Below are 11,306 nucleotides of genomic sequence, written 5' to 3' on the forward strand. Positions count from 1 at the left end.
CAGCCACATCCAAATTTATCTCCCCAGGGGTAAGGGAGACAAGAATGAAGGGTGGAGGGCCCAAAGCTAGCTCAGTCCTATTTGGTTCCACTTATCTCTCTAGGCTATCTGTCCTCTGGTTTAGTTTCTCAAGGAGAAGATTCCTTGATGTGCCCCAGAGAACTTCTGGGGTGCTCTGCACCCCATGACACTACCTTCACACCATTTCTGCTGTATGTCACCCCCCCACTCATTCAGCTACTCCACTCCATCCTCAGTCAGGAAGCTCCAGCATCTCCCTACTATCTCCAGCCTCAAATAGAAGGTTCCCTGCAGCATTTCATGTTCTTCATCAACTGGGCTCTTCTGGGCTTTCCAGTCTTCTTATTGCTCTCTCCAATCAAACTACCCTGATCTACTTGCTTCCCTTTCACTCCATGCCTTCACACTGACCATCCATCCTCCATGCTGGGGATGCTCTCCCTCCTCACCTTCACCTCTTAGTTTTCCAGGTTTCTTTCAAGACTCAACTCAAATCCCACTTCTTCCAGGAGGTATTTCCCAAGCTCCCCAGTTGCTAATGCCTTCCCTTCTTATATGGCCTTTGATCCACTCTTTATCTTGTATGTATATAGTTATTTACATGTTGTACCCTCCATTAGAATGTGAGCTCCCTCAAGTCAGGAACTCTTTTTGCCTTTCTTTGTATCCAATCACCTTGCACACAGTACCTGGCACATAATAGGTACTTAATAAATGGTTGTTGACTGGCTTTTACCACTGAGTATGTTCCTTGGGAGGTATTTGTTAGGTGGTATAAAAACCCCGTCTTACTGACAACGTGACAATATTGGCTAAACAAGGAAAACACCACCAGTTCTAGTCACCTAACACATTTTATTAACATGTTAAGTGGTGGCTGCAACAGAGTGAAGGGGTAAGTTTGAGTGTACAAAGGAATATAACTCTGCTACAAGTCTCAAGATGCCTAATCACCACCAGAGCTGTAATTGTTAGTTCATCCTTCACTTTTTTTCTTTTGATAATAAGCATTTTTATTTAAAGTTTTAAGTTCCAAATTATATCCTTCCTTCCCTCCTTCCCTTCTCCCCTCCTCGAGGCAGTAAGCAACCTGACATATATATATGTACAATTATATAAAACATTACCATCTTAGTCATTTTGTATAAGATAACTTGAACAAAAGAAAAAATGAAAGAAAGTGAAAAATAGTCTGTGTTCGTTCAATATCAGTTCTTTCTTTGGAGGAGGATAGTATGCTTCATCATTAGTCCTTTGGGATTGTCTTGGATCATTGTATTGCTGAGAATAGTAAGTCTTTCACAGTTCTTCATTGAACCATAAGGCTGTCAATGCGCACAGTGTTCTCATTCTGTTGACTTCACTATACATCAGTTCATAGAAGTCTTTCCAGGCCTTTCTGAAATTGTCCTGCTTGTCATTTCTTATAGCACAATAATATTTCATCACCATCATAAACTACAGCTTGTTTAGCCATTCCCCAATAATGGTCATTCCTTTGATTTCCAATTCTTAGTCACCACAAAAAAAAAAAAAAACCTGCTAGAAATATTTTTGTACAAATAGGTCTTTTTCTCTTTTGGGGGATGTCTTTGGGATATAAACCTAACAGTGGTATTGCTGGATGCACCGTTTTATAACCCTTTGGGTACAATTCCAAATTGCTCTCTATAATAGTTGGATTAGTTCACAACTCTACCAACAGTGGATTAGCATCCTAGTTTTCCCATATCCCCTCTAATGTGCAACTTTTTCCTTTTTTGTTATATTCACCACTCTTCATTTTTGTTTTGTTTTGTTTTTTAGTGAGGCAATTGGGGTTAAGTGACTTGCCCAGGGTCACACAGCTAGTAAGTGTTAAGTGTCTGAGGCCGGATTTGAACTCAGGAACTCCTGAATCCAGGGCTGGTGCTCTATCCACTGTGCCACCTAGCTGCCCCCACTCTTCATTTTTGAAGAAGCCCAATGACATCACAGGTGATTTCTTGATTTGCAAGCAAATTGGATTTAAGTGAGGCAGAGTTGCATAAAGTTGTCAGCCTCACTCTCTCTTCCAGAGTCATTGAAGTCCAGTGGCAAGACAAAAGTCAAGAGGACTGGTGATGGCCCAGGATGCAGTGAATGACCTTGGTATCTTCGATGTTTGACCAAGCTTTAAGCACTCCACAGCACCTGCTTCAACTGGCCCATTGGAAAAAATTGTTCTCATCCACCCGTTCCACAAGAATAAATCTTCACATGCTTGGAATAGACATCCCCGTAGCTGGCCAGTGGGTTTGATGCCTGTTGGTTACCTTCCACCTGGTTTAGCCTATCTACATGCTACAGCTTCTTGAAGCCACAGGTGAGAGTTGAGTGTCAGGTGAACACCTAAGGTGGATGAGCAGCCCTAAAAAGGACTCTCAAGATGTCACACCAGAGGTACCAATCCTCCTTGAACATCCCATACACCCCAGAGCTGTAAGTAGGGTGGGATGATTAGCACTTTGACTCAGGATATACTTCCTCCATACTTCTTCCTTCTCTTTCTAGGGGAAGGAAAGGAGACTCCAAGTCCCTAGCACCTAGGAGTGCAGGAAAAAGATTACCCAGAGTCAGGATCTACTGGAGAGATGATGTTTATCCAGACTGGTGTGACCTTCAGCAGAGGGCACATCTCTTGGGTAGCCCAAAGATGAACAACATGCAGGACACCCCAAAAAGATGTGGTTTATCAAAACAGCATCCAAAAGCTGGAAGGGACCTCAGAAGACACCTAGTCCAACTTGTACTTGACCAAAAATTCCCTCCCACAAATCCTCAATGTGTTTATTCACCCTCCATTTTGAAGACCTCCAAGGAAAGGGAATCCACCACCTTCAAAGACAGTATATTCCACTTTAGGGCAGTTCTAAGTATTAAGGAGTTTTTCCTTACATCAAGCCTGAATTTCCCTCTATAACTACCATCCATTGCTCCTAGTTCTGTCCTCTGAGGCCAAGCATAACATAACAAGTGTAATCTGTCTTCCACATGACAGCCCTCCAGACACTTGAAAACACTCCTCCACTTTCTTAGGCTGTTTCACCTGATCATCATCCTGGGTAGTTTCTGGAGGTACTCCAGTTTGTCAGTATACTATTTAGAACTGAATACAATACTCCAAAAGTGTACTGACTAGGGCAGAGTACAATATTCCTATCGCCTCTCAAATTCTGTTCACTCTTCCTTTGTAATTAATATCTAAGCCAGAGGACTCATGATGTGATTGTTGTCTGAAATGGGGCACAGAATAGTGGCAGTTTGGTAGCAGAGAGGAGGACTATAGAGTAGTTCTGGAAACTTCCATGGCCTTTCCATGTTTGGGGTAATATATGCATGATAATGGGAACTCATATCAGAAGAGAGAAAGAATGATGGATTTGTTCACAACATGCATAGATCATGCATAGGACCTACCTCCTTTGGCTCAATTCTTCCTCTTCTTCCTCTTTGACAGATATCTGAGGTGGCATCTAGTCTATATAACATGAAAAGAGTTGAAAAGCTGATGAAAGAAGGAACTCTGATGACAGCCAGTAGGCTTTGGGGACCAGGGCTGTAACCTACACCACTATCTGTTGTGACCAGGACTAGACAGAAGAGTTGAGAGCAATGCCAAGCAGCAGCAGCAACCACAACCTAAACTCCTGCTTGTGTCAAGAAAATAGGCCAGGACCTGTCCTAGGATGATTAGTGTTAGAGAAGTGACGTGGCTAGGAGAAGGAACAGAGTCCTGAAGGGGGTGGGCTCCTCAGTACCAGACATCGAAGAGTGGAAAAAGGGTAAGCCAGAACCAGGGAGACTTATGCTGCTCTTGCTTTCCTCTTTAAGCTTTGGAGTTCAGTGGTAGGGCCCTGGACAGATACACACACACACACACACACACACACACACACACACACATCTCCCCCTTGCTCACTTTTCACCACATATGGGAACAGGTATAGTGAGACTGGCCTTGGGAACCTCAAAGAAATAAAAAGGTAAGCGAGAGATCTTAGGGACAATTAGATGATGCACTGCACAAGAGTGAAATTATTGATCATTTCTTTGCATTTTTGTTTTCTTATGTCCAATAAGCCATGTGATCATAGAAAAGTCACTTGCCTCTGCTATCTTAATACAGAGGGTCAGAATAAGCTAGAAAATGTCAAGGAAATAGCAGGGTAGAAAAAATACCATGAGTTTCTACTAATTCTCCAATAATTTGGAGATTAATTTCATATTATCTCTGGAGCAACTATGTTTTGCTCAGCAGTTTTCTGTCTTTCTTTCTTTTGGGGGGGGTGTGTACAATGAGGGTTAAGTGACTTGCCAGGGTCACAGAGCTAGTGTCAGGTGTCTGAGGTGGGATTTGAACTCAGGTCCTCCTGAATCCAGGGCTGGTGCTTTATCCACTGCACCACCTAGCTGACCTATTGCTCAGCAGTTTTGGGGGGGGGGGGTTTCCTATAGTTTTTTTTTCTTTTGTGTGAGGCAATTGGGGTTAAGGGTCACACAGCTAATAATTATCAAGTATCTGAGGCTGAATTTGAACTCAGTCCTCCTGAATTCAGGTCTGGTGCTCTATCCACTGCACCACCTAGCTACCCTGATCAGCAGTTTTAAGAAAGTCTGGTGTAAGCCCACTAAAGAGGAGCCTTTGCATAAGTATATGGGGAGGGTACCCCTCAATGCTTAATTTTCCTAGGTTTGTAAATTTTGTACTGAAAGGGACCTCCAGGGCCTTCTCACCTGACCCCCTTATTTTTCAGTTGAGGAGACTGAAATTTTGTGAGTCTAATTGACTTGTCCAATGTCACATAGGTAACCTTGAATCAGATGGGGGACCCAGGTCTTTCAACTCCAAAGTGAGTAACTGGCAGAAAAGAGGACAAAAGCTAGGTGGGAACTGCCCTGATAATCCAGTGTCTCAATTTCACCTGTCCAGTACATACCCAGCCCATACCAAATCTGTCACACCTTTATTAACTCAACTGAAGATCTTGTTAGCTTTTTTGGGTGCCATGTCATAGTCATGACTCATAATGGGCTTTTTATTCCACTAAAACTCCCAGATTTGGGGGGTGGTCGGGCAGTGGTGTCTAGGGCAGTACATCTCCATCCTATGCTGGGGAAGTTTTTAAAAACCAAATTATTTATTTTTTTGGTGGGGCAATGAGGGTTAAGTGACTTGCCCAGGGTCACATAGCTAGTGTCAAGTGTCTGAGGTCAGCTTTGAACTCAGGTCCTCCTGAATCCAGGGTGGGTGCTTTATCCACTGCGCCACCTAAAACCACTGCCCTCTAAAACCAAATTTTTTTCAACCAATTATAAGAATTTATACTTATCCCTAGTCGATTTCTTCACATTACTCTCATTTATCATGTTGACAGCTGAGTGGTGCTAAGGATAAAGAATTGGACCTAAAGTTGGGAAGACCTGAGTTCATATCTAGTTTCCAACGCTTATTAGCTGTGTGACCCTGGACAAGTTATTTGCCTCAGTTTCTTTGATGTAAAACAGGTATAATAATACCATCTACTTCCCAGGGTTGTTGTGAAGATAAAATAAGATGTTTGTCAAGTGTTTTGCAAACCTTGAAGTGCTATATAAGTGCTGGCTGTTATTATATGTGAGTTCTCTCTCAGCTTTTTGTCATCTGTAGATTTGGCCAGCATGCCCTCATCAAAGCCACTGATCTAAAGACTGACAGAGAAGATTGATACTGCCTTTGCCTTAATTACCCAGAGCAAACACTGCGTTAGATCATAATGGTACCATTAGAAATCCCTCTGTCTCTGTGATTTCTCAACCTGAGTAGAAGTGTGAGCTCCTACATTCAATTCCTGAAGTCTTCATCCTCCCAAACACAAGCTCACATCTTTCAAATGAATTGTGCTCTTTTCTTGCCAACTTGTTTTCAAACTAACCAAATACTCCAATCAGCTGAAGGCAGGAATACAGCAGAAAGGTCACCCTGCGATAAACTCCGGATCAACTGAGGGAACAAAAGAAGAAAACTAAGGCAGAAAAAGAGGCTTGGGGAGATGCTATTTCCTTCGGGAATAGAAGAGATACATATACATACATACATAGAGAGAGAGAGAGAAAGAGAAAGAGAGAGGGAGAGAGAGAGAGATACATATATAGAGATACATAGACACAGACATAGACAGACATATGCATACACCTACACACATACATGCACATATATACATATATACACATACACACATATCCAGAAGGAAATGGCATCTCCCCAAGCCTCTTTTTCTGCCTCATATATACATATATGTATATGTGTGTTCATATATGTATATGCATATAGTAGTAGTAGTAGGCCTCTACCAGTCACAGATGACCATGGATCAGTGCCTTGAAGAGCCACAGGCCACAGTTTGGCTGTTCAGTCCAATACGGGAGCCGAAGCTCCTAAGTGACTTATAACCAGTAACTGCCGCATCCTGTGTTGTATCTACCCCATGAGGAGTAGCTGGAGTGTCCTCTCCAGGGCGCTGGCCTGGGCAGATCAATATGGAAAACAAGCTGTTGCCCATGCAGCAGGTTTTCCCTCTCCACGACATTGGTGGATCCAAAGGAGAGGCAGAGCCAATACAGTTTGGCACCAGAGCCGCTGCAGGAGTTGCCAGAGGGATGTGATGTCCAACATCCAACTGTCTAAGGGACTCTGACTCCTGATTTTTCCTCGGGGTTAACTCCCGAAGCCTTTCCCATATATGGGTATAGCCACAAGGCAGCAGAGGTTTAAAATCAGGGTTTCCTTCCCCTAGGCAGGTTGCCTGCCAAGGCTAACGAGCCCCACCTGCCCGAAGCGACTGGTTTTAAGGTGCCAGTGACTCACCTTCGCCCCTTCTCCTGTTAGTGGAAACAGTTCCGCCACAAGAAGGCCAGGAGTTGGGCTTCGGTTGTCAGAGGCTATTTGAGACGCACGCTATTGGAGCATTTTATAGAGAGTGGGAGCTTATCTCCACTCCCACCCTGGCATGATAAACCTTTGGAACTGTATATGCATATACACACATGTATACTATGTATATATGTATATAATCCTCTCTTTCTGCCTTATATATACATATATGTATATATAGTTTTTTCCTAGATGATACTTAAATTAAAACTTGCCTTTCACCTTTTTCTTCTACCCTTCTAGATTCTGGATTTAGGAATGCATACTAGAACTTTTTTGGAGATTCTCCCAAGTTTACCACCCTTCACAAACCAAGAAATGAGTGACATTGCTATGTCACTAACTAGAAGTAGTGAATGCTGAAAGCCAGGTAGCACAGAGAACTAGTGACATCTAGTGTTAGTCAAGGAGATTAGAGCAGAGGAGATGGGGATAGAAACCATAGATTTTGGCTAGACTAGCCAAAAAAATTTTTTTTCATAAGCAATAGGTTTTTTTTTGTGTTTTTAACATTCATTTTTGTTTTCCAGATTTTTCTCCCTCCCTCCTCAGCAAGCATTCTGATATAGGTTATAGATTAGACTAGCCAAAATTAAGCTTGTGCTTAAGAAACAGGTCACCTGATCAGAAAGAGAAAGCTGGAGCAAGAAAAATTAAGAGAGTCCCTAGGATGACTCCAGAAGTTTGGCAGCCTTCAATGATGATGTCTTTTACAAATGAAATTTCTATTGATATCTTTTGTTCTTAACAATGCTTAATTTCCCCCATGCTCCTCCCCCCCATGTCCCTCCTAGAGAAGTGTTGCTTATACCAGGTTTTTTGTTTTTTAAGGAAGAGAAAAAAGAATCCAACAAAATAGACCAATACATTGAAAAAAATCTCACATTATATGTAATATTCCACACCTGTGGAACCTTCCTCCCTAGAAGGGGGGTGGGGGTGGGGGCAGGGGTTATTTTCAAATCTCTTCTTTGAAGCCAAGCTTGTTCTTTATAATTTTACATTCATCTTTTGTTGTTTTGTGATTGTTCTTTCCATTTACATTGATGTAATCATTGTGTACGTTGTTTTCCTGGCTCTATTTACTTCATTTTGTATTGATTCATGTAAGTTTTTCCATGCTTCTCTGTATTCATTACATTTATGTACCATAATTTGTTTAGTTATTCCCCAATTGACGAGCATGTACTTTGCTTCTAGTTCTTTGTGCTCTCTCTCTCTCTCTCTCTCTCTCTCTCTCTCTCTCTCTCTCTCTCTCTCTCTCTCTCTCTCTCTCACACACACACACACACACACACACACACACAAAGATGCTGGTATAAATATTTTGCTGCATAGGGAGCCTTCCTTTTTGTCAATGATTTCCTTGGAAATCTCTGGATCAAATAATATGGAATTTGTATCCACAATTATTTTCATAATTCCAAATTGCTTCCCAGAATAGTTGTGCCAATTCACAGCTCCACCACTAATACATTAGTGTGCCTATCTTTGCACACCTCCTTCACAATGACTATTATCATCTTTTGTCATCTTTGACAATTTGCTGAGTATGAAGAGAAACCTCAGGATTGTTTTAATTTGCATTTCTCATTAATAATTTCGGGCATTCTTTCCTATGGTTGTTGGTAGTTTGCATTTGTTCTTTTAAGAAGTGTTTGTAAGGGGGCAGCTAGGTGGTGCAGTAGATAAAGCACTGGCCCTGGATTCAGGATGACCTGAGTTCAAATCCAGCATCAGACACTTGACACTAGCTGGGTGACCCTGGGCAAGTCACTTAACCCTCACTGCCCTGCAAAAAAAAAAAAAGAAAAAAGAAGTGTTTGTAAAATAAAATAAAATTTTAAAAAAGAAATGTTTGTTCATATCCTTTGACCAAAGGACTACCCAGCATGGTGGGCCCTCATCAAAGAAGGCACTCTGCTCAATGAGTAAAACAGGATTTCAGTAGCTCAAAAGAAACCTAAGATGTGCAAATTTAGAGACATATTTACTCCAAATGTTCATGTGGACTCAGGCCTGACCTGAGGTAGAGCCTTCCAAGCTCATATTGGTCTGATCAGCCATAGTCATACTATCCTTGACTCCAATGTAGTGATGTCACTTTTATCTCCTTCAAGAACAAGGGATGGGGCAGCTAGATGGCACAGTGGATAGAGCACCGGCCCTGGAGTCAGAAGTACCTGAGTTCAAATCCGGCCTCAGACACTTAACACTTACTAGCTGTGTGACCCTAGGCAAGTCACTTAACCCCAATTGCCTCACTAAAAAAAAAACAAAACAAAACAAAAAAACAAGGGATAGAGGCAGCTAGGTGGCGAAGTGGATAGAGCACTGGCCCTGGAGTCAGGAGTACCTGAGTTCAAATTCGGCCTCAGACACTTAACACTTACTAGCTGTGTGACCCTGGGCAAGTCACTTAACCCCAATTGCCTCACAAAAAAAAAAAAAAGAAAGAAAGAAAAAAGAAAGAACAAGGGATAACGACCATTTCCTCTATTATCAAATCCTTTGACCTTATATAGAATTTAATGGGAATCAGTCTTACTTGTAGTCATGTTGAGGCCCACTTAGTGTTATCTGTCTTCCCATCCCCAGAGTACACAAAGAAAAAACACTGGACTTAAAGTCAGAGGACCTGGTTCAAATTCTAGCCCTTCAAAGTCATTTTTCTGACCTAGAAGCAAGTCATAAAACACTCTGGGGCTCCTCTCACTGATAAAATTAATATAGTTGGGTTATATTCTATACTAGTATAGGATCTGGCACTCCTTCAGTTGTATCCAACTTTTCATGACTCCATATAGGGTTTTCTTTGCAAAGACACTGGAGTGGTTTGCCATTTCTCTCTCCAATAGATTAAGGGAAACAGAGCTTAAGTGACTTGCCCAGGGTCACAGAGCTAGTGAGTGTCTGAATTTAGCTTTGAACTCATGTCTTCCTGACTCCAGACCCAGTGCTCTATCCACTGAACCACCTAGCTGCCTCTGGCACTTAGTAGGTACTTAATAAATACTTCGTTGGATTAATTGATTGGACTAGATGACTTCTAGGGTCCCTTGAAGTTCTAAATCAAGGACCTTTTCCCTTATGTATTGTCTATGCCACACAAAACACTAGTATTAGTCTGGATAGGATTCAGGGGCAGATAGCATAGAAAAAGAAAACAGTCCTGTATGGGAGATGGATCAGCAAAATCAAAAATTCTAGGGTTTAGAGCTGGAAAGAACTTTAGAAATCATTTAGTCCCAGCCCCTCATATTACAAACAAGGACACTGAGGCCCCAAAAAAGGTAAGTGAGTTATCCACAATCACACAAGTATTGACAGTAATAACAGAGCTGGCATTTTTAGTTCCAGGTCCTCTGATTCCAAATTCAGTGCTTTTGACACGTGTCACACAGTCAACAAGTTCAAGTGCAGACTGCTATAGGGGCCTGCCACTTCAGCACACCTCTGAATCTCCACAGAGAAATGTTTTTTCAGTTAGTCATTCTATAGGCATTTATTGAGTGTTGAGCAGGTTTCAGAATGTAACTCTTGAGTGGTCCGGCGCTACCCAATCAGAGCTAGCCTTCCTCAATGTCCTGAGAAGGCACATCTTTCCAGAAGGTTGAAGAAGTTTACATGCTCCTAAGGACAAACCTATAGTTAGATTTTAGTTAATTTAAAATATATGCAGTGATTTATTTGGAGTGGTGGCAGGGAAGACATGAAAAACTGGGAAGATTAGGAAAGGCTTCGATCACTTCCTATTAAAACACAAACACTCCTGGCAGTTATCAGTCATTAAAGACACTTTACTAATGCTTCCTCCTGCCAGAATACCGTCATGGTTGGTAGAATCACTATGAGTGTCATAAATATGTGTTAAGGGCTAAAATTCTAGCTAAACTGTCTAAAATATCTAATGAGTGGGCGCCAATATATTATAAGCTTTAGCAAGAGTTTAGACTTTTAAGCATTTATTAAGGAGAATAAGAGTTTGGTAAAGAGAGAAGAAAAGGCCTAGATTCCTATCTATTAAAGGGAGAGCACATTTCTAGCTCTGCTCTCCACCAGAGTCCAAAGGAAAGAGCATGAGTCAGAGCACCCAGCTCTTCCTTCTTCCTCCCACTAGCAAACGTCACTTCCTGACACCAAAGAAAAGACTCCTGGTCTTGCCCTCAAAGACCTTCGCTTCATGGGCAGAAATCTTCTGCAGTAAGTCTCCAGCAGGTGGCGTCATTCCAATCGTTACATATGGAAACATTTTGTATGATTGCACATGTATAATCTATATCAAATTGCATACCATCTCAGGGAGGGGGGAGGTGAGAAAGGGAGGGAGAAATTTGGAACTCAATTTTTTTTA

The sequence above is a fragment of the Dromiciops gliroides genome, chromosome 2 (assembly GCF_019393635.1).
Source record: "Dromiciops gliroides isolate mDroGli1 chromosome 2, mDroGli1.pri, whole genome shotgun sequence".
In the NCBI taxonomy this organism is placed as follows: Eukaryota; Metazoa; Chordata; class Mammalia; order Microbiotheria; family Microbiotheriidae; genus Dromiciops; species Dromiciops gliroides.